This window comes from Vulpes lagopus, chromosome 2 (genome assembly GCF_018345385.1).
Source record: "Vulpes lagopus strain Blue_001 chromosome 2, ASM1834538v1, whole genome shotgun sequence".
Lineage (NCBI taxonomy): Eukaryota > Metazoa > Chordata > Mammalia > Carnivora > Canidae > Vulpes > Vulpes lagopus.
In genome coordinates, this window is record NC_054825.1 from 119,789,494 (window position 1) to 119,815,109 (window position 25,616).

At 33.3% G+C, this 25,616-nt stretch overlaps 1 long non-coding RNA gene across 1 annotated transcript; it reads right to left on the reverse strand.

Annotated features, from left to right (window-relative positions):
* Positions 1-231: 231 nt before the first annotated feature.
* On the reverse strand, positions 232-24,680 carry LOC121484761. Its single transcript, XR_005986105.1, has 4 exons — positions 24,654-24,680; positions 22,548-22,574; positions 14,245-14,292; positions 232-4,828 (listed from the first exon to the last, which is right to left on the reverse strand). It is a non-coding gene; the product is annotated as an uncharacterized LOC121484761 (long non-coding RNA).
* Between the last annotated feature and the right edge of the window lie 936 nt (positions 24,681-25,616).

Consider the following 25,616-nt stretch of genomic DNA (forward strand, 5'->3'; position numbering starts at 1 on the left):
TGAATTGCTAAAAGTTCTCTTGAAAAATCTATAAAATACATGAATATGCAGAGTACACTCATTTTCACATTTTGTATAAGCTCCGCATGTAAACCATCTTCTCTCTGAAGCCCACTTCATGCTCCTCACACCCACTCCCCAGCGCCTAGCCTGTTGTGGGCGCTCAATAAATATTAAACAATCAAAGCACAAACCGTTGTCAGAAAGTTTGGAATTCACAGGAATCAATAGTATTGTTATCATTTAACATTTATTGAGGGTCAACAGCATGACTTAGTCCACATGTGCAAATAGGTTATTTTATAATCACATATTAAGCAAATAGTTAAACACAATTTGTTTTAACTAAACTTCCAATTTTACTCCAGTGATCTGAGATGTAAAATTGTTTCTTTTTCAAATAATGTTGACATACCACGAAATATAAACATTAATTATTTAAATAAATAAGTTTCTCTCAGGGAAATCATTACTCTTAGGTATTAACATTCACTTGAAAGTATGAGATCAATCTATAATACGTACACATTACATATTCTGAATAGGCCCGTGCATGTACAAAGAATAGAAGAATCTGAAAAGGTGAGGGAGGACAATGACAAATACAAAGCTTGTAATAAATAGCATTTGGGTTTCCCTGCTGGCAGGACAACTTAAAACACTAATACAATCAGGTAGGGTACTGTTGTTTACAAAATAGAATCAAAGGCAAAGAGAGACAGAAAACTCTTCAGGGAGAACACAAATTAGCATGCTTCTGAATTTAGAAACATTTCATAATTTAAAGCAAGATAGAATTTTTTTATTACAGGAAATGAACTATATTTGAGACATTTATGATCCACATGCTCGTTTTATCCTGAATAAAATGATTACTAACTGTGCTCAGATGTATTCTAGTACATCTGATTTAAGAAGAGCCTCTATATCCTGATGGAAGGAACACACTGCTTAAAAACTTTGTGAAATACACAATTTTTGCCTTTGGAAGGAGTAAGAGATCATCTAATTCTGCTTCACAGCTGTAAAAATAAGAAAAGCAAGGATGGACCTAATGTTTCTATATTTAGACTCATATATTGGCTTAACTGGGTAATTGTTTAACTTTCTCTTCCATTTTAAGTTTTTTAAAAAATTCACTAGAATTGCAACGACTGAAATTTAATTTTTCAATATGTTTATCCATGTGATGACTGTTCACCACACGCAATTTTGTTTATGTAAGAACACCATCTTCAAAGATCCTAACAATATGGTACCATTAACGAATAATGCATATTTTAATTATTTTTTTCTCTACTAGTTCCACTTTAAAACTGAAGAATTTAATCACATATATCTTGGTTTCTGAAATATGGCAATCTTTACTACTGGAAATCATATTTTGATTAACTAAAATATTCTCTTAATTGCACAGTATTTAGAGACAAAGTTCATTGAAATCTGGGTCATCTAATAGTCCTTTCTTCACTAACTCCTCTGTTTTCATTCAACCCACAGATAGTTGTTGAACACATACTGTATGCCAGCCCTGTTATAAGTTTCTAGACCAGACTGTTAAGATCTTAAGCAAACTCATGCATAGGTATAACTGAAAGAAAAGGAAAAGATAATTTGCAAGTGATTTAATTTGTAACTATTTTCTTTACCTTTTCACTGTTGGATTTTAAGTCACTTTGAAGGAAGAAAATTAAAAACAGGGAGATGCTGGGGCTCCAATATACAATTCAGACCTTTTAAAGTTAATTGTCTTGACTGGTGTCCTTCCCTGCCCAAGTAAATAGCAAGCCACTGGTTGCTTCTTTAGAGTGACTCTTTCGCTCATCTGGCTAACAATGAAATATTACCAAATGTTTTCTTCTGAAAGAAAGTGATATTGAAAAACAGAGAAGTACATGGGGTTTAGGAGGCAGGTCAATTTCAAAAGTGAGTAACAAGGAGGAAAATGTACACTACCTATGAGAAATTAAATATCAATAAATGAATAAATTAAGCTTGATGAAACATCATGCACTCTTTCTAGATGTCATATACAAACATCTAAAGATGACTCCTCCGGTGGAAGAACACAGCACCTAGTAAGTGTTGTCATGTTTTATCTTTGGCTTACCTCAGCAATAGGATAGCAAAACCTATTGTGTTAAGCATTTGTATCTCTTGCTTGCTTTCTAAACAAGGAGGGATAGTTAATGGTGTGCGTGTGTGTGTGTGTGTACACACTCTTGTGTGCACCTCTAAAGTGGAGAAATTATTTATAAAGTATTTAATACTCAAAATTCTAGTCCAGCCGATTTAAGACCTTCACAAAAAGAATAACTGAAAAACACATGACTCATCATGAGTTAGAGATAAAATAGGGTTACATTTTTGGACTTTTGCAGAAGTTAGATTAACTAAATTTCTACTTCCTACATGATATGAGGCCTAGTTTACTAAATTACATTAACATATAATCCATTCCACCTTTCACTATATGAATTTCCTACAGTGTATAGTTTAATCAATGTTTCCTAAGTACAATTATAATTCAGATTAAGTCCAGAGGTTCAATATACACTATTTTATATAGGTCATCAAGCACATTTTAAAATCTAGTAGGAATTTTGAAAATCATATTCTGTCCCTAGTACAAGTTCATGAGTGCAAATTTAAATGAATGAAAATGACTCCTTAAAAACTATTTAATTGTACTTTGATGCATCATAAACTAGCTTTAGATTATTTATACTTCTGAAGATAATTAAACTGCGTGAAGAAGAGAGGTACATAATAGATTTAAAACCTCATCTTATGAATAAATTTTAGAATACTCTGATGAAATATGTAAAATGTCATTATTTTCACACTAACGTCTGATTTTTTATCACAAAATATATTTTTCATATCAATTATTAATCATACATATATCATCTCAAAATATGCAATTTATCCAAATACTCTATTTCTTATGATATTTATAGTTGAAAAAATACTTTGCTTTACAATATTTAAAAGTGAAATTATTTACTAAGTCAATATAAAAAGACCCATTCAAAGAACCTCATTAAACATAAGCTAAGAGCTTAAGCTTGTATATGATAAAAGATATTTAAAAAAATATGAATTATAAAATTATCTGAAGAAGTAAGTTCATATCTCTAAGAACCATTTCTAGTCTCCCACCCACTTGAGTAAACGTTCTAGAATTAATGAAAATGACGCCAACATGCAGGTAAGAAGAAATAAACAAGCTCTGTTTAAATTACTTCTCTCTTACTTATCTCTTATTTGGCTTTTTGCATTCTAGTCAATCTTCTCTTAATATGTTGTGGCTATAAAAGCAAATCTACAAATGCCAAAGATGAGCCATCCACACCTTTATATAGAAGGGAAAAACTGTGAAGCTTAGTGAAATCAAAGTGATTTGATAGTTTATCTCACCTATAATAAAGTTGATTTGATAAGGAAATATGCTTAAGTAAGGACTATGCAATTATCTAGAAATTTATCATTTTTCATATCCTTTCCCATGTTTTCTGATTTGAGCTCTACATCTTGTTGAATAGGCAGGTCAGATAAAATTAACACCTTTTTATTATTTTTTTTTCTGAAGAAACTTAGGCTCAGAGCCTTGCCTAAGTGAACAAGTTAAAATTGGGATGTAGTACTCCTATTCCTCTACTTTATATTTCCGAGATGGAAATATCCACATCTAAAGTTGATAGAAACATTCTATTGAATCATAAAACCTCACATAGCCCTCAGAAGCCAAAATTAATTTGAAAAGTTTTTCACTGTAATTGCAATCTGATTTTATTTTGAAAAGCCCAAAGAAATAATCTTTAACCAATCATTTAACTTAATTGAATCCTTAATCTTAATTTACTTATCTGAAATGTGATAAATTAAAGGATTTTCTTGATTTTTGATATTAGGAGTTTAATTGCTTCCAAATTTAAAAGGAAAAACTATTTTGACTTCATTCTTGACAAATTTATTACTAGTTCTGATTTTATTACAATAAGTAAAAAGCATTATAATAGATGAATAGCCAAAGAGTGGGGGAACCATAATTACAATTATTAGCACTCTGAGCTCTAACAGGAAGTCCAACATCACTTTAAATGTTTTAATTTTATTGTATTCTTGCATTTTTCTCAAGCATACTCTAGAGTGATGTATTTATGATATAGCTGTATAAAATAAAATAAAATGCATTACTTATTCTGATTTTTATTTTTATTTATTTTTATTTTTTATTTATTTATTTATTTTTTTAACATTCTGATTTTTAATACTGAGATTCCAGACCTCTTGGGAGAATCAGTTGCTGAAGTCATAACTTAATCTCAATTTACTTTTGGTGTTTTTCTCCTTTAAGTTTTACATATTATTTTTTAAGCATTAGAAGTTGGTTTTGCATAAGTAGATTTATGTCACCTCTATTTAAATTTTGATCAGTCAAGTGGTGATAAAAACCACAAATCAAACAAAAATGTCTACCATTTGCCTCAGATCATTTCCTCATTCCCAATAATCTTCAGCATTTTCCCTGATTTAATTAAGAAGTCTGTGGAGTTTTCCTGTTCTGAACTTATACTCAAAGCTTAGTTATACAAAAGAATAAAAACCAAGATTGCTGCCTCACATTCTCCCTGGCACAGAAAAACATGCAAGGACAGTGATAGAGAGCAATAGATTTAACAGTTATTGTCTTCCTCCTGTCTGAATCCAGTGCTTTCCTCCTCATGTTGTTGTCTTTCTAAAGAAGATAATGTCAACCTCCTTCATTTTTTTTTACCTTGCTCCACTGTCTTGGTTGTTTTCTCTTCCTTCTTTCCAGGTGCAGCTGCAAAGCAGAGATAAGGTTTAAATAAAAGTTCCAGGTGGAAATGCTGCTTCTGCTCAAAAAAGCATTTTGTAACTCATTCATTGCCAGCTCTTTCTTCTAAACAAGCTATTTTTAAGCTTTTCAACATTTCTCATTTCTCTATAAACCAACTGAAACATATTTTAAATCTAATGTTAGAGAATTAGAGAAAAAATAAATATTTCCTTGCCTTCTTCTGACTAGTTTTCCATACTCTTTTCTACCTTCTTTTATATTCTGCTTTGATAAACAAGCTCTACTAAGAATTCTACTTGACAGTAGATTATGATTAATTGACTTGCAATTCCGGTTATTGCTGGAGTTACATTCAGTGTCTTGAAAACGTCAACTACATATTCTTTTAAATTCATGCTTAACTTAGCTTAATCAACTGAAAGAACAGTGTGGTCATGCTTGAGATTTATCTAAATATTAAAGTCATCCCACATAACAAGTAACCAAAAAAAAAAAAAAAAAAAGAATAAGATTACCATTTAGGTGCTGTTTAATATGAACTATGCTTTCTCTAAGATTTATTGCTCTCAGTGGAGCATTCACTGTTAGTTTTATACATCAAAACTAAAAATTATTCATACAAAATCAATATACCCCACTGAAATAACCGACTCAAGCAAGGATCTTCAGAGGACACTAGCAGGATGGATGGGGAACTGAATATTGCCATCACACCCAAGTATCTTCCCACAGAGTTGCAAGGGGAAAAATGCAACTTTGAAATGGAGCAATGTGATTGTTACCAATTTAATCACAGATGAAACCTAGAACCATTCATTCAGACTATATGTGTGTTTATATATTTATATATATAATATATAATATATAATATATAATTTATATATATATATATATATATATATATATAAAATTGCCTTCTGAAGTATTCTTGTCAAAGCATCCAACTGGAATCCAGTTGAGCCAAAGATTCAGCTTTCAGTTTAATCAAAAACAAGATATAAAACATATTGAATAATATTCTGAAGAAATCATCAAAGCAATCAAATTTATCTACATTGTAATCGGCCATGATCTATTAAAAAACAAAACAAAACAATTTCATGAACCAGAGAAAGGAGGAGAGGGTAGCACAACTTTTTTACAGAAAACTTGCTAAATTTACTCATTAGTTATAATAGTTCATCTGTAAATCCTTTGGAATGTTTCAAGTAATTAATAATTTCATCTGTAACTAATGCTTTATTTCTTTTCTATTTTTATACATATTATTTCTTTCTCTCACCTTATTGCACTGGCTAAAATTTCTAGTACAATGCATAACAGAAGTGGTAATAACAGACATTCTTGTGTCATTCTAATTCTCAGATGGAAATCTCCCCATTTTTCTCTGTTGAGTATGATATTTGCTAATGGTTTTTATATATCTTACCAGATTAAGGAAATTTCTTTCTACTCTAGTGATGAATTATATCAAACGGATCTACTATGATGAATGTAATTTCCCTTTATTCTATTATTCTGGTTGATTACAATGTCTTTTTGTCAAATTACATTCCTCAAATAAAACCAACCTTATTACATTTTATCTTTCATGCATATTACCAGACATGATCTGCTAATATTATGTTTGGTCTATGCCTCTATCTTCACAAAAGAAGTTAGCTTGTATGTTTCCTTTCTTGTTTAGTTCTATTAGGTTTTCCAGCAAGGTTATTCTAGCTCCGTAAAATAAGTGAATGCTTCCTCTTTTTCTATTTCTGGAAGGTTGAGGGAAAGATTAGTACTAATTTTTCCTGAAGTGTTTGAAAGAATTCACCAGTAAAGCCATATGGCTAGAATTTTCTATTATAGTTATAGATTCAAAATATGAATTTCATTAAAATTTTCAGATTTATTGGAAAATGTTTCTATTTTTAATTGTCTGTAGGATCTGTAATGATGCCTCCCTTTAATTTTCTGATACTGATGTTTTGTGACTTCTCTCTTTTTTCTTAATAAGTTTTCATAAGAGCCTATCAATTTTATTAGGTTTTCTGGAGAATCTAATTTTGACTTCTTTTCTTTCCCTATTGTACAATTTAATTTATTACTTCATTAGCTTATATTATTACATTTTTATTTCTCTTCCTTCTACTTTCTTTGGGTTTAATTATCTGTGTTAAAAAATATTGGCTTTATAGATATTCAATTTTCAGCCTTTCTTCTTCTCTAATGAATAATTTTATTTTTTTAAAGATTTTATTTATTTATTCATGATAGACATGGGGAGAGGGGAGAGAGAGAGAGGCAGAGACACAGGCAGAGGGAGAAGCAGGTTCCATGTAGGGAGCCCGACGTGGGACCCGATCCCGGGACCCCAGGATCACGCCCTGGGCCGAAGGAGGCGCTAAACCACTGGGCCACTCAGGGATCCCCTCTAATGAATAATTTTAAAGAGCATAAACTTTATGCAAGCATTGTTTAGTTGCACCCCAAGATTCAATGTAATGTTTTCATCATATATAGATCAACATATTTCCAAATTTTACTGTCATTTTTTTTCTTTGCTACATGGGATATTTAAACATGTATTGCTTACATTTATTACAGTATCTCAGTATCTGACATTGTTTCTAACATAGTATATGATTAATATATTTTTGCTTAGTAATTAAGTGTATTAGTTGACAAATAATATGTGTCAATATTAGTTAAGAAGGAAAATGAGTAAGCTTTGGTGTTAGTGATTTTTCCAGAAATGGATTAATTTTAGGTGTAGTCAATAAGATGTGAAGAAAGACAAAGGAACAAGAAAGCCTTAAGTATGCCTAGAGAAAAGTGAATAAGTTTAGCTGAAGGAGAGTATTCTCATAGAGGAGATGGAATAATTTAAAATAGAATGAGGCCAATTACAGAAGGACTTGAATTCCAAACTAGAGTCAAACTTTACTACACATACTTTACATAAAGGAGCAAGTAAGATGTGTGGTACATTAATGGAAATGAAAACACTGATAATTTGTAATTATAATAAAACTCATGGGTATAAAGTCTTATTCATAATTATTTCAACCAGAAGACTCATTATACATATGGTATAGCAAATATGTACTTTTCAGTTTATTTTATCTTGATCTTCTGAAAGGTAAATACCTCACAATAAATAATTTGAATGTGACTTACACACAAAGACCAAGTTTTCTTTTCAACAATGGGTTCTGCATTCATATTAAATAGAGAAGGATAATCCCCTAAAGCACTGTTTTTTGTTGCTGTTACTCAGAAAAGGTCACTGAAAATACTGATTATTACAGAAAAGAACACATTTTGCATGAAATGATAGATCCTTTCATTTCTACTTCTGATGTAAAATTCATCAAGCCTAATTCTATAGGGAGTAAAGTTTAGAAATAAATAGCTCATGTAATTAAGTGGATTTTCTAACTACCTGGACAAAAGAAGACCTCAGTCAATTTCTCTTTCTATGCTACAGAGTACTTGAAATCTCCTTTGGTGCTAAGAGAAATTCTCTTTTCTCTACATTTGGAAGGGTTTACTTTAGAAAGGGAAAGTAAATTTATATTGCACTTCTTCAGAGATTCCGACTAATATAAAGGAAACAAAGTAACTAACACTCTTTGAAAGTAATGCTTGGATTAGAGATAGTCTTGAGCTAAACTGTGAAAGAGAAGTTGATTTCTGTAGTTTCAGGCTTTTATTTCATTATTCTTCTCCTCAATTTTCTTTAGGGACTTAATTCTCCAATACAATGTAATCTCTTTTCTTGACCCTCATCACTCTTGAAGGCCCTGATGTGTTCCCATTAGCAGTAGGCTTTTACTTAAGCCATGAGGCTTACTTGGAGATGGGGGTATGTTAGAATCCTGGTAAAGAAATGAAGAGTGTTAGGAAAGTATTTACAGTTTGAAATGTCCCCCACATGATATTTATACATTATTTCTGGGATGTAGACCTACAGCCTTAGTATGATACACTATTATTTCCAAGAAAATAAGAATGTAATGATATCTGCCCAAGGGTTACTCAGATTTTAAAGGTACAGCCTGGGGATGTCAATGACTAAAACAACGGGATAAATCATTAATCGTAGAAGAAACAGTCTTACATCTTGGATATAAGGGTCCTTGGATATGTATTATGGTAGAGAGACAGGAAAGAGAGGCCTCTCACCAATTCTTAGATGATGCTAAGTAATCAATGTATTCATAAGACCATCCTCCTGCTTTCAAGTTGATGTATTTCACAAAGAGACAATATAAAATGAAAAGTTTAGAGTATTAATAATGGAATCTGGGAACATCAATAATTTAAGAGTCAGTAAAGAAAAAAAAAAAAACACAAACACAAGCCAGAAATAAAAGGTCAAATGATATTGGGCAGAACCAGGAGACTATGTCATCATGATAGGCCAACAAAAGAGAAGCTTAGAGAAGAAACAAAGTGGTAAAAAAACAACTGAGAAACCTATTAATATGAGTACTGAAATGGTTCCTTTGGTTTAGCACTGATAACATCATCAGCATTATCCAGAGCGTCAATAGCACAGTAGAGACAGAAGGCTCATCCTTGGGGGAGATGAGAAGCAGTACTAGTGCGTCAGTATCCAGAAAACTGATAAAATGTGGGGAGAAAATGGTAGAGAGAGAAATAATAATCAAGAAAAAGGAGTTTTGAAGTTGAGAATATTTCCAAAATGAGGAACAAAATCGATAACAAGAAAGAGGATGATACTACAAAAAAGCATGGATGCTTGGTTAAGAAGGATACAACTGGAGAAGTTGGTCTTGAAAAGAAGGATAAACACTTTACCTGTGAGATCAAAAGGGAGATGGCTTTAGATTAAACAACAAAATCGAGCTACTAACCTTTTACTCCTTTTATTTCGAGCCATTTTCTTCATCTTAATTGCCTGTTATCTTTCACTTCCTCTTCCTTCAATCAATTTGGCATAAAGGCTTTCAAGTGTGCTATTCCCTGAAAATTCTTTTATTTTTTGATTTTTTAAAAATATTTTTTTATTGATTTCTTTGACAGAGAGAGAAGAGAGAGAGAGAGAACAAGCAAGGGGAGCAGCAGAGAGGGAGAAGTAGGCTCCCCATTGAGCAGGGAGCCTAATGTGGGACTTGATCCCAGGATCCTAGGATCATGACCTGAGCCACCCTGAGAATTCTCTTTTAAAAATCATGAATAATTATCCACTTGCCAAATGACGTGATGACCTCTACCTTGTCACTGGAATGGTTTCTTTTCTATGGTTACTATCACATTATAAATAATTACATCTATTTTTCTTTTAATCTTTCTATTCACTTTTTCCTTTTTTTTTTTCTTTGACTTTCCTTGCCCTCTTTCCTCCAAATGTACATGTTCCCTAGCATTCCACTCCAGCTCTGTTCTTTAGGCCATCTCTTCATGACAAGCTCACAGACGTTTTCTATTTCCACCATTAACCCACCTATATATCTGCAGTCTTGCCATTGTCTGGAGCTCTAGTTTTACATTTAGAGCCACCTATGTGATGTCACTTGCATATGCTACTAGCACTTTAATTTAAATATATCTAAAATAAATATTTTCTTCCCTCCCTAAACTACTTCTCATCTTCCTTCTTAATTTTTATAATAATATCAACAATGTTATTGTAGCACCCAGTCTGAAAACTTACTATTGTCATTAAGTCATTTCTTTTTTTCCCCTCCCAAAGCTGGTAAGTTGTCAAATTCTATTAATATCCCTCTTTTGCAACCTCATAATTAATGCCAGGTCCTACTACATGTCATCTACATTATTACATCATAACTACACTGTCTCTTCCTAAAGTAAATGAGTGTTATTCCTATACTTAAATTTTTCATTAATTCCCTAATGCCCATGGAGTAGTGTCCAATTCTTAAATCAGGGCATTTTACAACATTATTAGCCCTGGTTGTATTAATTCATACCATGTTCCTGAGACCCTTGCTGTTCCTCATATACATCCTACCATTTCCCACCACTTTGCCTTGTTCTCAAGATACCCTTCCAACTAATGATTACATAACAAAATTCTGTTATTTAAGACTTAGCTCCAAAGTCACCTTATATAGTAATGTGACTTTACTTTTCCCCAGGTAAGAAAAAATTTTAAACTCCTATGGAAATTTATCTGTATTTATCTCTTCACCCTCTTGGCTTTGAACCATGTACTATAATTACATAGAAAACTTTTAGGTGATACCAAAAATTGAGGCCCAAACAACTTAGATTCCTATTTTTTGGTATTTTTAATTGCTCAAAAACAATATTAACATTTACATTTTCCCTTAATTATGTTTCTAGTATGTGAACCATAAATAGATGTTAAATGAAAGTGGACATGATTTGAATGCTGCAAAAACAAATTTAAATTAGTAGGATGATATATTGAAAATTAAATACTATATATCCCCTGAAAATATGACTTAATAGTAGGCTTAAGATCAAACAATTCATACTAGATATATAAGTTAGCACACTGAAATTAATTTAAAATATTAAGTTCTTTTAACTGTGAAAATTTTAAAGCAAGCACAAAATCAGTAATTTCCACTTAACGTTGCTATATAATTCCTAGTTCAAACCTCAATGTAGAAGAACAATTTACAATGTTTTGAAACCAAAAATAATTCTTAAATAACTTTCTTATTCTACTTAGTTTTGAAAGACTAGAAGTTGAATCTTGCAAAATATGCTAAGTATTGTGGAGATTAGAGTCTGGCTACTAAATGCAATGTGAAATCACATGTATTTTCATGTATGATCGGTTGTCAGTGAGAGGGTAGAGGACAGGAAAACTACTTGACAAATGAGAGAAGTCTTTCTTTTTTTTTTTTTTTTGCTTGTAACATGTTAAAGTGGTAAAGCGGTACCTGAATTTCAAAATATTTATGACAGCTTTGGAAAGAACACTTGTTTCTGTTCATACTGTAGTTGCAGGCAGATTTAATGTGCAGTCAGTCAATCAGTTATTATTTATTTATTTATAAGATTTTCTTTATTTACTCATGAGAGACACAGAAAGAGGCAGAGACATAGGCAGAGGGAGAATCAGGCTCCCTGCGGGGATCCCAGGACCCCAGGATCACGCCCTGAGCCAAAGGCAGATGCTCAACTGCTGAGTCACCCAGGCATCCCTGCAGAATCATATTTAAGTTAAGAATTGAAGTGTGATATCTAAGACTAACTAGAAGCAGAGTAGTTGGAGCCAGCAGTTTATTTTCATTAAAAGTTTAGTTCTCTTTCATTCTACTGTAAATCTACCAGTCAGGTCTACTTAACCCCAACCAAAATGTTGGCTTTACTCTAAACTCAGGGGCCATTCTTGGCTGAAGATCCCAATGAGTTCACTAAGTGATAGTTCAATCTCAATTCAGCATCTTTGCTCACTTCCATTTGATCTGATTGGACTCCAAACTATGTGTGCTTGTATTTCTACCCTAAATATCCAGGCTCCAAGTGATTCAGAGTCTGTGCAGGGCTCAGTTACTAGTATTTAAATCTTTCCTTCTTACTTAACTCTGTCTCCAGATTGTCTTTCATAATCAAGAATTCCCTAAGTTTCAGTATCTGAAATCTAATTCCATATGAAACCCAAATAACTGCTATTTGGACACCCCACTGGCCTGATGAATGGCTACTAATTTCAAAACACAACTTTGCCTCACTTTTGTTCTTGCTTTTAACACATATCAATTTCCTGGCCTCATATTCACTTAACTGAGCCTAGTTAAATGACTTTCTCTGAATTTATATTTACACCTTTAGCCATTTCATGGTATGAAGGCATTAGCTCACATTCCACTTAACACCAACAAGGAAAATTGATTTGAAAATAAGACACCATGAAAGAATGTGTACATTAATGTGGACTTTGATGAATTTATGACTCTACCACTTAGGACACATTGATATCTAGCAGAAGATATCAATACAACATGTACTGTAATCACTTATGAAAAATGGCACCACAAATATTAGGTTATTAGAAAAGATATAGTTAGGATTTAATTTTAATAACTCTAGCTTCTAATAATTACCTTACAAAAAATTTATATTTTTTTCTTTAAATATTCTTTATCTAATTTAATTTTTGTCTTATCTTAGGTATATATATGTATACTACCTTATGCATTAATTTATGTGTTAATGGAATATCTTAGTTTATATTATAATTTATCAACTAATACATAAATCTATATTGTGCTAATTTATATCCATGTATACATTCATATTCATATATGTATATAAATTGCTTGGCATTGAGAATGTGGATGTATGCTATGTACAATTTATATCTCCCTAGAGTTCTGATATGTATTCTCCCTATAAAGTACATGCAATAAGAGAGTGTTTTAGGAGAAAAATGGTATGCTGTTTTAGTGGGGTATGTGTGAAAAGGTATCTGTGTAGGTATGTGTGTGTGCATGTATGTGAGATTGTTAAATGGTCTCTTGAGATGCTTCTAACAACATTGGATATATTACTGATTTCATTTCTATCTGCAAAACAGAATCACATATTTTATTTAATTTTTCATTTTTTTTTTTATTTTTTAAAGAATTGATTTCTTTATTCATGAGAGACACAGAGAGAGGCAGAGACATAGGCAGAGGGAGAGGCAGGCTCCATGCAGGGAGGGAGCCTGATGTAGGACTTGATCCTGGAACTTCAGATTCACACCCTGAGCCAAAGGCCAACGCTCAATCACTGAACCACCCAGGAGTCCCAATACAGTGTATTTTGAATTGGGAATATGTAAAACTTCTAATCATGATGATTAATTTTAATGTATAGTAATCTTCTCAAAAATATTATTTTTAATGTCTCCTAAAGGGAGTCAATATTCATGTAAGCAGTTGCCTCTCATTCAACATGGTTAAGAGAAATAACTGAAAAATTAAATTCCAAACTTTCTAATATTTCTTAAAGCAAAATGTCCCCAAGTGAGCATTTCAAGAAGCACGTTTTCTAATCTAATATTATGCAAGCACAAAGTGAGCATTGTTCATGCAAGATCTCCTACTCCAAGTTTCATTTGTTCAAGCCCTGTCTTCCTAAGGGAGTATATTGAATTTGAATGCTCTTCAGATGATTGGGATCCTGTTAAGCTTAAATAGCAGCATTTTTCCATTTTTAAAAAACTAACTTGCAACTGTACTATAATTACTGGTTTTAGTTTATCACCCTAAAAGAATGAAACCTTTGGAACTAGAACACTGAAGACAAAACCTTGTTAGCACGGATACCATAAATCTTGTGCAAAGTGGGTCTGTTTCTGTATCAATGAAATAGTATAATCAATAAATAGAGCTCTTCTATAAGTATTGAACAAGACATTAAGTTAGAAACCTTAGCAGAAATAAGCTATAGCCATAGCATCTTTTTCTTTACTCTGCATTTACCTTTTTTAGTTGAGGCAGCACTAGTCTCTTCTTTGGCTCGTTCAGTTTCTGCAAATTCAGATATTAAGGAATGAGAAATGGATATCAGAAATGCCAGGTCAATATATTATGATATTGTAAATCAGACGAGACTAAAAGTGCCCAAAAGATAAAACACGGCACCTGAGAGCAAAGCAAGCAGCAGAGAAAAACCACTCTATCAAGTACTTACATATTTTTTTAGGTAATGAACTCTCTTATCTCTCCAAGATACAACTCCATGGCATTAAATCTTAGTGCTTATGTAAGTAGTGGCCATAAAACAAGGTGGCTTATTTCACAAAATACACTGGAATACTAATTGGCTTATGCTTAAATCTAAAATGATGCATGAGTTGTAGGGAAGAGGACTTCAAAAGACTTCTTCATTTAGCCTTAATTATGGGGATGGCAAGCAGTATTTGACCTCAATCAATTAGCTTTATATTATAAAAGATTCACCCTAATATTATATAAAATTCCATTTTAATATTTCTTAGAGAGACAGAGAGAGGGAGGTGGTGGAAAACAAAAGGCCCAAGTGTCTTCTTGCAGTTTCTCTGAATATCTAGTGTGGAATATAAGAGAGCTGCTTTCAAGACATAATTTGAAATGCTGGTCCTAGTACAAAATTTTGGACCTCAAATCAGTGTTAATTAAAGTTTTCTCTAGTTCAGAAGAAAATAAAGAAAAATACTAATGAACTTTTCAATATTTATAAATCTTTTTTTAAATATTTATAAATCTTGATTTACTTATTTTAATAACTTTTTGACTTTTTAATGTTATTTTATGTTATTCTCCTTAGTCACCTAAGTTTATTTTTATTCTTATTAGTATCTGAATATATCCCCCTCACTCATATACATTCAGCAGTGCAGCCTCTGGGAACAACCAAACAATAGGACTCTTCATGCCCTCTTGCCCTCCCTATGCCATAGACCTTGAATCGTGAAAAGGATCAGATGTCAAAGAAGGCCTTCACATTATGTTCAGGTTTTAATTCCAGAGTGTTAGATGCCACAAGCTTTCCAAGTTGAGTCTAGGCAAGAAGTCATATGAGTATCCAGGCTGCCTTAAGACCCTGAGTTCAGGACTATCCAGACTCCTGGCTGTTATATACCTTCCAGGTAAAGACTTCACACCAGTGGTTCTCAGCATGCATCAGAGTCACCCATGGGCTGTTAAAACACAGATGCTGATCCCAGAGGGTTTAAGTCAGTGAGTTTGGGGCATGTCCTGAGAATTCACATTTCTAATCAATTCCCAGGTGATGCTTATGCTGCTGGTCTGGACCATAGTTTGACACTGATAACTAAACGTCCTTCTAAGACACAGTCAAGACTAATTCTTCAGGGATCTCCCTCCCTTTACCTCAGTTACTACCATGAGTCTAGGCTTCCGGGGGAAAACAGAGTTTACATTTCTTTTAAAAACAGACTCTTTCCAAAGTCCTTTCCAAGTCAACTCCACCACAGTACACACGCCTGTACCCTCAGCCTCTATTCAGAACATGTGCATTGTTTTCTTCTTTTAACCACACCCTTGCCCCCTAAGGACACTGCGTCCCTGCAGCAGTTTTCTAAAATGGAGAATGTTGGTTTTCCCATCCCCTATGGACCAAAGCTTCCAGAAGTGATGTATATATCCTCTTTGTCTCATTACTTCTCAAAGGTTGTGATCACCTTGCTTCCTCTAAATTCCAGTTCCTTTGAAATATACACTATTAGGTTGCACCTGGACCTATCCCTCTTTTTCATTGTCTTTAACCAGCCTTATACCCTTGCCCCATTTCTCATTGAGTATTTTTGTGCATAGTTGTCATCTTCTCCATTACTGCTGTGAGACTTGATTCAAAACAACTCTCCATCACAGTTTCCCATTAGAATAAGCGAGGGGGCTATTACGAGTCCATGACTTTCAGATGTAGTAGGCCTAAGATGGGCTATAGAGCTTGGAAAGCTTTGAGATTCTATGTCTGGGATAAGGCTGGACTATACATATACTGGAAGTTTCCCAAGACATTTAACCAGGATTGGGAGTCACTTACACACAAAGTTCATATGCCCTCTTGATCTCTCATTTCCTTAGCCTCCTCACTTCTAAAAACTGGACTCCAATTATCTGATTGCTACCACCCACCAACCAACATACTCTTGGACTTTTCTTTTGCTGCCAAAACTTTGATCCCCCAAATCCTATTCTCTGGCACCACTGCACCATTCTTCCCTCATATTTCACTGACTCAAGAACCTTTTCCAAATAGAATCTGACTCCATCAATACTTTCATTCTTTTGATCTTACCCCTTTCTCACTCTCCAGATCTTCTTCATATCCTCACTTTAATTCTTACCAAGCTTATATTTGTATATATTTTTTCTCACTTACCAAGCTTATATTTAAATGAGCCATGGTGACATCACTCACTTAGTATTTGCTTTTTTAATCATTAGCTGCAGTGGTATCCCAGGCTGCTTTTCAACTGTTGGGTGGCTAAAGACATCAGAAATTTATTCTTTCACCATTCGAGAGGCAAGAAGTCCAAAATGAAGGTATTGTTGGGCCATCCTCTGAAGTCATTTCTGAATTCTCCTGGAAAGAATTTTTCCTTGTCTCTTCCTAGCTCCTGGTGGTTCCTGGTGACCTTGACATTTACTGGTTTATAGCTGCATCACCCCAGTCCCTCCTTTTATGTTCTCATAGTTATCTTTCATTTGTGTGTCTCTGCGTGTCTCCAAATCTCCCTCTCCTTATAAAGGTACCTGTCACTGGATTCAGGGCCCATTCTAATCCAGTATGACCTCTTCCTAACTTGATTTTGAAATAAGGTCACATTTCAATGGTACTGACTTAAGACTCTTAACATATCCTTTGGTGGGGGCAGACACAACTCAACCCATTATGCGCCCCAAACACCAAAAACACCTTATGCCTGCCACCCAAACAGCCATCCAAACTCACCCTGCTGCAGATCTCACTTGAAAGGTCTCAGTTCAATATTTAAGAGAGTGTTCAGCCCTGACCAGCAATACTAGCACAGATGTAGGGAGTTTGTTTTCTCATTCTAGACAACAAGCCCGTGCATCTCCTCCCCTCCTCAAGCTACCAGTATCCTGCAGTGCAGAGGCAAGCTGCTAGGACAAATTCATAGACAAAGTAAAAGCAGACTACACTACCTCATATTTTCCCTACCTCACCAGCACACGCCTGTGCCATTTGTTTTCCTGCGCATCCCACAGGATGCTCAGTCCCTGCCTCTATTTAATACCAGTCCAGCCTGCATCCCATCTCCTTCTGCCAAGTCAAGGCATTTATTTCTTGCAAATATTACTGTTGTCTGCTACCTCATCAGTTTTCCACTTCAGTGATACTTGCAGACACATAATATGTCACTCTAACCACAGACAACCACATCCTTCACTTATATCTGCCCCCTACCCCAGCTGCTTATCTCTCTGTGGTCCATCATGGCCAGAGGGAGCTGCAACACAATGTCACCACTTCTATCTTCTCATTCTCTGGGTTTTTAAAGCCTAATTAATTATGATAAATATTATAGAAATGAGAGGCAGAAAGACACATAGCATATGCACACATTTTAACAAATGGTAAGGAAAAAAATGCTTAAGAAATAAAATATTGTCAAAACTGTTGAAATCTCTTAACTCATTCCACTACCTCATGCCTTTCCTTTCATCTCAGAATCATCATTGTCCTAAATTTTGTATGAATCATTTCCTTATTTTTCAGTACAGTTTTTTATTATATATACTTATTTTTAAATGAAGATAATTTTTATATAGACCATATTATATTCTTTAGTGAGATAGCTATAAAATTGATTTATATTATTTAACTATTGTGATTTGCTTTTTTCAAAATATCATGTTGAGATGCAGTGTTAAAATAGTGAAAGAGGCTCTTAGGCCGGGGTAGTCTAGTGACTTTGCTAGCTTATGTAAATAAACTGAAGTCAGAATTATCTAGATTTTTCTGAGAAAACTAAAACTTAAGAACAACTATCAAGACGGCCAAATAAGTTTTCTCAATCAAATGAACATTTAAATTCTAGTCAATTAAATAATTGCTTTGCTTTGCTTCTGTATCTTCTTAAACCTCTGCCCTAGCCCTTGACTACAGAGTACCCCTAACTATTTTTCGTTTTTGGCACTGCTTGATTCAAATCATCGTTTGCTTAAATAAATTCAGTTTAACCTTTTACAGAAGCCATGTTGACATGAGGAGCTGTAGTTATCATTTTTAACTGTTGTATAGTATTCCACTATGTGTGTGTGTGTGTGTGTGTGTGTGTGTGTGTGTATTCTAATGCCTACACATCTATTCTCCTGCCAATAAACATTAGGTTACATCTGATTTTGTGCCGTTATACATAATCCTGCTATGAACATTTCCACGCATGTCTCCTGGTACACATGTGCAAGAATTTTCTTACAAGTGAAATTACTGGGTCATAGCATTTGCTCATGTTTAATTTTTCCAGATAAATGCCAGAATGTTCCCCAAATTTTACATTCATACCAACAGTATATGTGAGAGTTTCTATTGCTTCATGTCATTACCATTACCAGAATAATCATTTTCCTCTTTTTTGGTCAATCTGGCATGTGTACAACAGTATCTTATTGTAGAGCTTTAATTAAAATTCCAATATACTAAGAGACCAAATATTTTTGATATGTTTATAAATGATTTGTGGAGTTGTTTTTAATGCTTACTTAAATCTTTTTATCCACTTTTTCTACCCACTGTCTATCAAGTCATCTTGTCTTTCATTTTTATTTATTTTTTGCTACTCATCTCTTGCTACTTATATGTGCTACAGATATCTTTTCCAAGTGTGTAGTTTGTCTTTTATTAGAATTATATCAATAATATTTTGAATTCATTTAGTCAAATTATCTGTGATTTGGGGCGTGATCTTATAATTTACTACCCAAACTGAACAAGTGAAAGGAAGTGCTAGTAATAATTATTCTGAAATGATATGAATATGAATATGAAGATTGTTTTAACCAACTGAGATTCATGGTCATACATGTGATGCAATCTGTGTTCTATTTTTTTAAGGATTTTATCTATTTATGCAAGAGAAACACAGAGAGAGGCAGAGACACATAAGAGGGATAAGCAAGCTGCCCGTGGGGAGCCTGATGTAGGACTCAATCCCAGGACCCCAAGATCATGACCTGAGCCAAAGGCAGAAGCTCAACCACTGAACCACTCAAGTGCTCCTAAAATCTGTGTTCTAGACACACTTTATTAACATCAGACTTATTGTTTAGGCCCATAGATATTTCCCCCAGGAACTTCCATGACAGAATATGTAACTGAATCCCAAAAGCCATGGCACCTTTTTGACTAATATAAATTGTCCCCAAGTACTCTTCTAATATCATATAACTAATGAAATTCAAAGGACTTTTTATCCCCTTTTTATAAAAAGTAATCTCTGCATCCAATATGGGGTTCAAACTCACCAACCCAAGATCAAGAGTCACATGCTCCACTGACTGAACCAGCCAGGTGCCCCAAAGGGACTTTATTTTAAAATTCTCTATACTGCTTCTCCTGAAGAATCTTGACATGCATTAGTAGATTAACTAATAGACTCACATGTTTAGGTACTGAAATGTAGTTAAATGATAGACATAGGCTTGGTGGCCGAGTATATCTAATGCGGTACTAATATCCAAGGGAAGAAAAATGCTTGATTATTGCCATTTCATGTAAATTTAAACCCACAATTTAAAATGGCTAACCTTTGGTCCTGATCTGGTCTTTGGAAACTTTTTTGCTCAAAATTCAAACTGACCAGAGACTGAGAGAATATGCACATGGAATACATGATCAGAGCCCTGTGGTCCTTGATATAAAGAAGGAAGTAATGAATAGCAGTGTTTCTCAAGGTCTTGAGGCACACTGGTCACTGAATTGTCCTTGGGGGAAAAAGGATACGATGTAGTCAAACACATTTGCTAATCCTTGACTACTGCATTCCTTCCTGAAGATTCACCAAGGAGAATGATAAAGATCTGAAATGACCTAGGGCTTACAAAATCTGCTTGTTTCATCCTCTTCCTGCTTGGAAATGGAAATGTCATAGTGTCAGCTTCTGTGTTGCTATCCAGTGTGTGGGAGAGCAGGGACAGTGGGCTGCAGAGAAGGGAATTGGGTGTGTTGAGACATTTTTGTATGTCCTATGATAGATGGATTTGTGTTAACTTGCAGAAATTGTAAATCTAGGTTTGGCATGTCTGCTTGGTCCCAGCCAGTCTCGTCCATTCACAGAATTACTAACACATAACTCTGTATGTGGAGGTATTAAGTGCTGCTCCACAGCACTACATCATTGAACCTGAAAGATTTCCCTTTCCCTGAAGCTCATGGTACCATGACAACTGACACCCTGAACTGATACAGCTCCTGGGTTTGTCTGTGTCCTCCAGTATTTTTCCTACAGTAATTTTGATTTCCTCAGAACCCAGAAGAAATGGTTCCAACCTAATTGACATTCTAGTTATTTCCTTGAATGAAGTGCTAATGCCAAATTACCTTGCAATTGCATCATATAAATACTTAATTTACCTTAATTTAGCTATACATCTCACTCTCATTTGTTCTCGTAGTTTAAGATACTGTAAAATCATATCCCAAATGTTTAGGTTATATACACAAAACTATGTGCTCATATATGGTGATTTTAGGAATTTTCAAGAGTATTTTTAATGATATGCAACCTTTACATTGGCAATAACTTTACAAAAGGCCCACTGTACATAGCAGATGTGAAAAAATTCTTCTGTTCTATAGTTTCAAGACTAAAAGGCAACTTTTACTTGAAGAAATAGATGTTCATGTTGTTAATAGAGAATTTAAACAATTTATGTATTATCTCTAAATTTTTTTATTGAGGGATAATGCTTCTGTTAAGTCTAAATCTCTCAACCCTGTGAAGAGTTGAGTATTAATTCTTTTGAAACTTTTATAATGGGCCTAAGATGATTTAGCAACTAAATTTGCTAATTTTCTGCAAAAGATGCTGATCTCTTCAAAACTTGATTGGATGGTGTGTTTCATAGACAGCAGAACTTACAGGGTTGTTTTACTGCAAATCAACATTTTTATCTGTAAGTCATATTTTTCTAGGAAGAAAGTGTTCATTTTTAGCATAATCTTCAATCTTAAGTTCTCTACCAGTGCTGCAAAATTATCAGTTTTGTTTTATATATTTTCTTGATGATGCATTTCTACAAAGTATTAGCATACTGAGGATTCCATAATATAAAGTTCCAATCAGCTTTACATTCAACTAAAATTTTTCATGAAAATACAAATGAAATTTTAGATTCATGTTACACCTCTCAAAGTCTAGAATGTCTATGTAAATACCTCCAACTCTAATTTTTTAAAAGTACCTACCCAGTTACTCAAAATTATATTTTCTAATTTTTATCTGATATATCCACCAATGATATCCTCTATCTCAAATCCTGGCACTAAATAAAACACACATTTGTTTTATGTATTAGTACCATCATTAATACCTATGCAGCTCCAAACCAAATGAAAAATATTATTGTACTTACATCATGCATAAAACTGAGATTTGACCATAATCTTAGAAAAGCTTAGAAGTCATTACACCTAAAATAATTTTCATTAGTGACAATCTGTTAGGTACTTCACCTAATTCAGAAAAACCATCAAAGAAACCAGCATTTTTTCCTGAGCATATTGTCAAACTTAATATGGATGCAAATGCCATGGTATCAATTCTCCATCAGTATTCATAATCTGAAGATATAAACCTTAGAAGGAAATTATGACATTACATGAACAGTAGTTAAAATTATTAGGGATTTCATTTCATTCAAGACACAATGGATTTCACTGGTATTCAAATTGTGTTGCCTACTGGTGTGGTCAAGTGATTAATCATTAGGAAAATTAAGTCTGATGTGCTTAAGAAACTGAAGAGATCATTTATTCATCAAAATAAAAAATAAAAATACAAACTACTCAGAAAGGAGTTATGATATGGACAAATTAACATTTCCAAATGAAAATAAATTTTAAGAAGAATAAATTGATTAAAAAAAAGGTTGAATAATTATGTATATTAGTTCAACAAATATTAATAGCAAGAAACATTTGGTAAGCCAGCCTCGAAAAATAGCATTAGCCTTGTCTATAGCAAAAAACTTAAATTAGTAAGCTGCTGAAATATGCTCTTTTTTTTTTTTTTTAATTTTATTCAACATACTTGCTTTTACTTGTTTTTCACTTGGAGCTGTTAAAGACAAGAAACAAGAAGATCTAAATTATTTACAAGTCCACAGTCTCTTTCTCAAATAGTTTTAAGGTTATTTTTTTTTTTAAAGATTGTATTATAACCTTGGAAACTAAGGAAAAACACTGGTCTCAGAAGGAGAAAATACAACACTGTGACATTTTCTTTGATATACTATAAATACATGCCATGAACCACAGATTTTTTATACTTATATATCTTCTCCCAACACAGAATGCTCATTCACAACTTATTCATTTTGTTTTGTCTTTTCAATTAGCTAAGGATTTGATTGTTTTTATATACAAGCCAGTGCATTTTCCTTAAAGTCATAGGAAAAGAACGACATGAATTGATAAATTATCCGATGGTTTCAATTGTTAAAATGGAGCTAATTACTGCCACACTGCTACCCTGTAATCATACCCTGAAATAAACAGATAATGATTTCAAGCAATTTAAGTTATTGTATTTTGTCATGTTTAATATTAGACAATAATAGTTAGCTATTTATTAATATTCTTGAAACTGATTATACCCATAGTCATTCTGAATGTTTCTCCATGTTTATGTGTTTCTATGATATATACTCAATTTTAGTTTTCTGCATATGTGCATAAATGAGAATATGTGTTTGGCCCACCTGTGAGAATGTTACTCACAAATGAACAAATCTCTGTTCTCTGTAAGGTAGACAAGAGCATTCCTTCCCAAAGGATAAATAATATCAATGTTAATGTGAAATGATGAAATGTGATTATTTATTTCATCTTGGAAAATATTTAAAAGTCATTCCCTTTTATTTTTTTTAATGTGGTTTTTCTATTTGGTATTTTTCCTTTCATTTAATAAACCATTACCAAGTGCCTACAGTATGTATGCCTGGCATTATACTAGGCACTCTAATTTCTGACTCTTTAAAATGGAAACAAGAAAAGGTAATGTGATTATAACAGTATTGTAAGTGCCTATTATAAAGAAAAAAGGATGATGCTATGGGAACTAGTTGGAGAAAAAAACTAAATGGATTTGCGTTGTCTGTCTGGGGAAGTTTCAGAAACTTAGAAGAATAAGAAATGGAGCTTTGAACCTGTGGTTTGCTGTAGTCTGTGGCAGGCGTGGGGGTGGGTAGGAAATAGTTGAGTTAAATTTGTGTGGTTGGTTATTTACATAACACTGGGTAAATGCAATTTCCATTTAAATACAATAAAATGGGAAGACAACCAATGGACATTAAACTGATCTATGACATACATACCCACAAACGATAACTTGGTGACGTTGTTTGTTGAGTAAAATTTGAAGGCAAAATCGACACGTAGTATTTTAAAATGAAGTCAGTAAAATAGGTTTAGAAAGTTGCATTTATTTTCATTTGAAATAGCTGATAGGGCAAGCTAAATGCTAGAAACCTTTAAGAAAGCCATTTGGAATCCACACCAACAGCATTCTTAGATATATTTGTTTGTATGTGTGTTTTACTGATGGTCTGATTCTCAATTCAATTTTCTTCCATTAGAATATAAATATATTGAGGGCAAAATCTGCCTCTACTTTCGCTGCAGCTCCCTTGAGTACTCAAGGAATGTCATTAAGTAATGTTTTGAATAGGGCGAGAATATTGGCTGGAATTGAATATTCCATATTTTACAAGTAAAGCAATATTGGATACATTTACAGAAAGTGGGGGTGTTTTTCTTGTTTTGTTTTGTTTTTGTTATTTTACACTCAAGTGTGCTTCTAGCACACTGCTCTGACAAATTCACGGGAGGTGTTAGGAAGTTAGGGATTCTGATTCAGTCAGTCCCTGATGAAGCCAAAGACCCTGTATTTCTAACAACCTGATGCTGCTGGTTCACAGAACACTCACTGGACAGCAAGAGTCTAACATATTATTTGGCTTCTGTTTTCTGAAACTACATCGATATTAACTCTTTGTCATGAATTTTAAGTAAAGACCATGGGATGAAGGATTTTCTGTCTTTTCTTGGCATGGTCCTTACCACCTGTCTGAGGCTGCAATATTAATAAACATGGGACATCAGGTAGGAAGAATCCAGGAACATGAATCTAACTCACCTGAATGTTCCTTCTTTGACGACTTTGCTGCATCAAACAAAAGAAAAGGAAAAACTCAACATTCTAAGCCATTCTATCACAATTCAGTATTCAATTGCAAATTAGTAAAATGAAAGTAAGATAGAGGAATTTAAAAACAGTTACCTGGTTCCAGGTACTTTTCTTTCTTTTCCTGTTCTGAAACATAGTATTATTATTATTATTATTATTATTATTATTATTATTCCAATTTTATATGTCACAATTCAATTGCTTTAACACAGAGAAACATATATGTGTTAATGCTACACTGCAACAGCTAATAAAACAAACTAATAAAATGAATAAAACAAATCTTTCCTTCTCTTTCCCTCACTGAGTTCCTTCACAGAAGAGCATAAAAATATTTTGTGTAAGAGGAATTAAATTTTTCATGGGTAATAAACCAAAAAAATTAAATAGAGTCTATAAAGAATGGAAAACATTTAGTTTGCTATTGTATTAGGTCAACATGAAATAAATTTGGGATAAAAAACACAAAGGATAATTATTTCAGCTGTTTTAAAATGATTTTCAGATACAGTTGGACAGATTTCATCTGGAGTTCCTCTTGGAAGGTGAACTCTTCTTATACTGAAAGTTATTTAAGACAAAGGCCTTTCTGTGGCAAACTGAAGACACTGAAATAGATTGAATTTTCGGGGGAAAACAAAACACACTTCCCTTGCTTTTAGGACAAATGCTCCGTATAGAGTGCTTTTTAGATAGTATTTCTTTTTAAGAACCCACTTCTGTCAATATTGTATGAGACAATGCATTATTCTGGCCTCAAGAGTAAGACGACATTTATATTATAATAAGAACTAATTTTATACAAAGTGCAAGTACTAATTTTATACGAAGTGCTATTATCTGCAATCCTATTTTTTGTTTTGCCTTGACAAGCTTGTCAAGTTGATTTAAAAGAAGATTTTCAGGAAATGT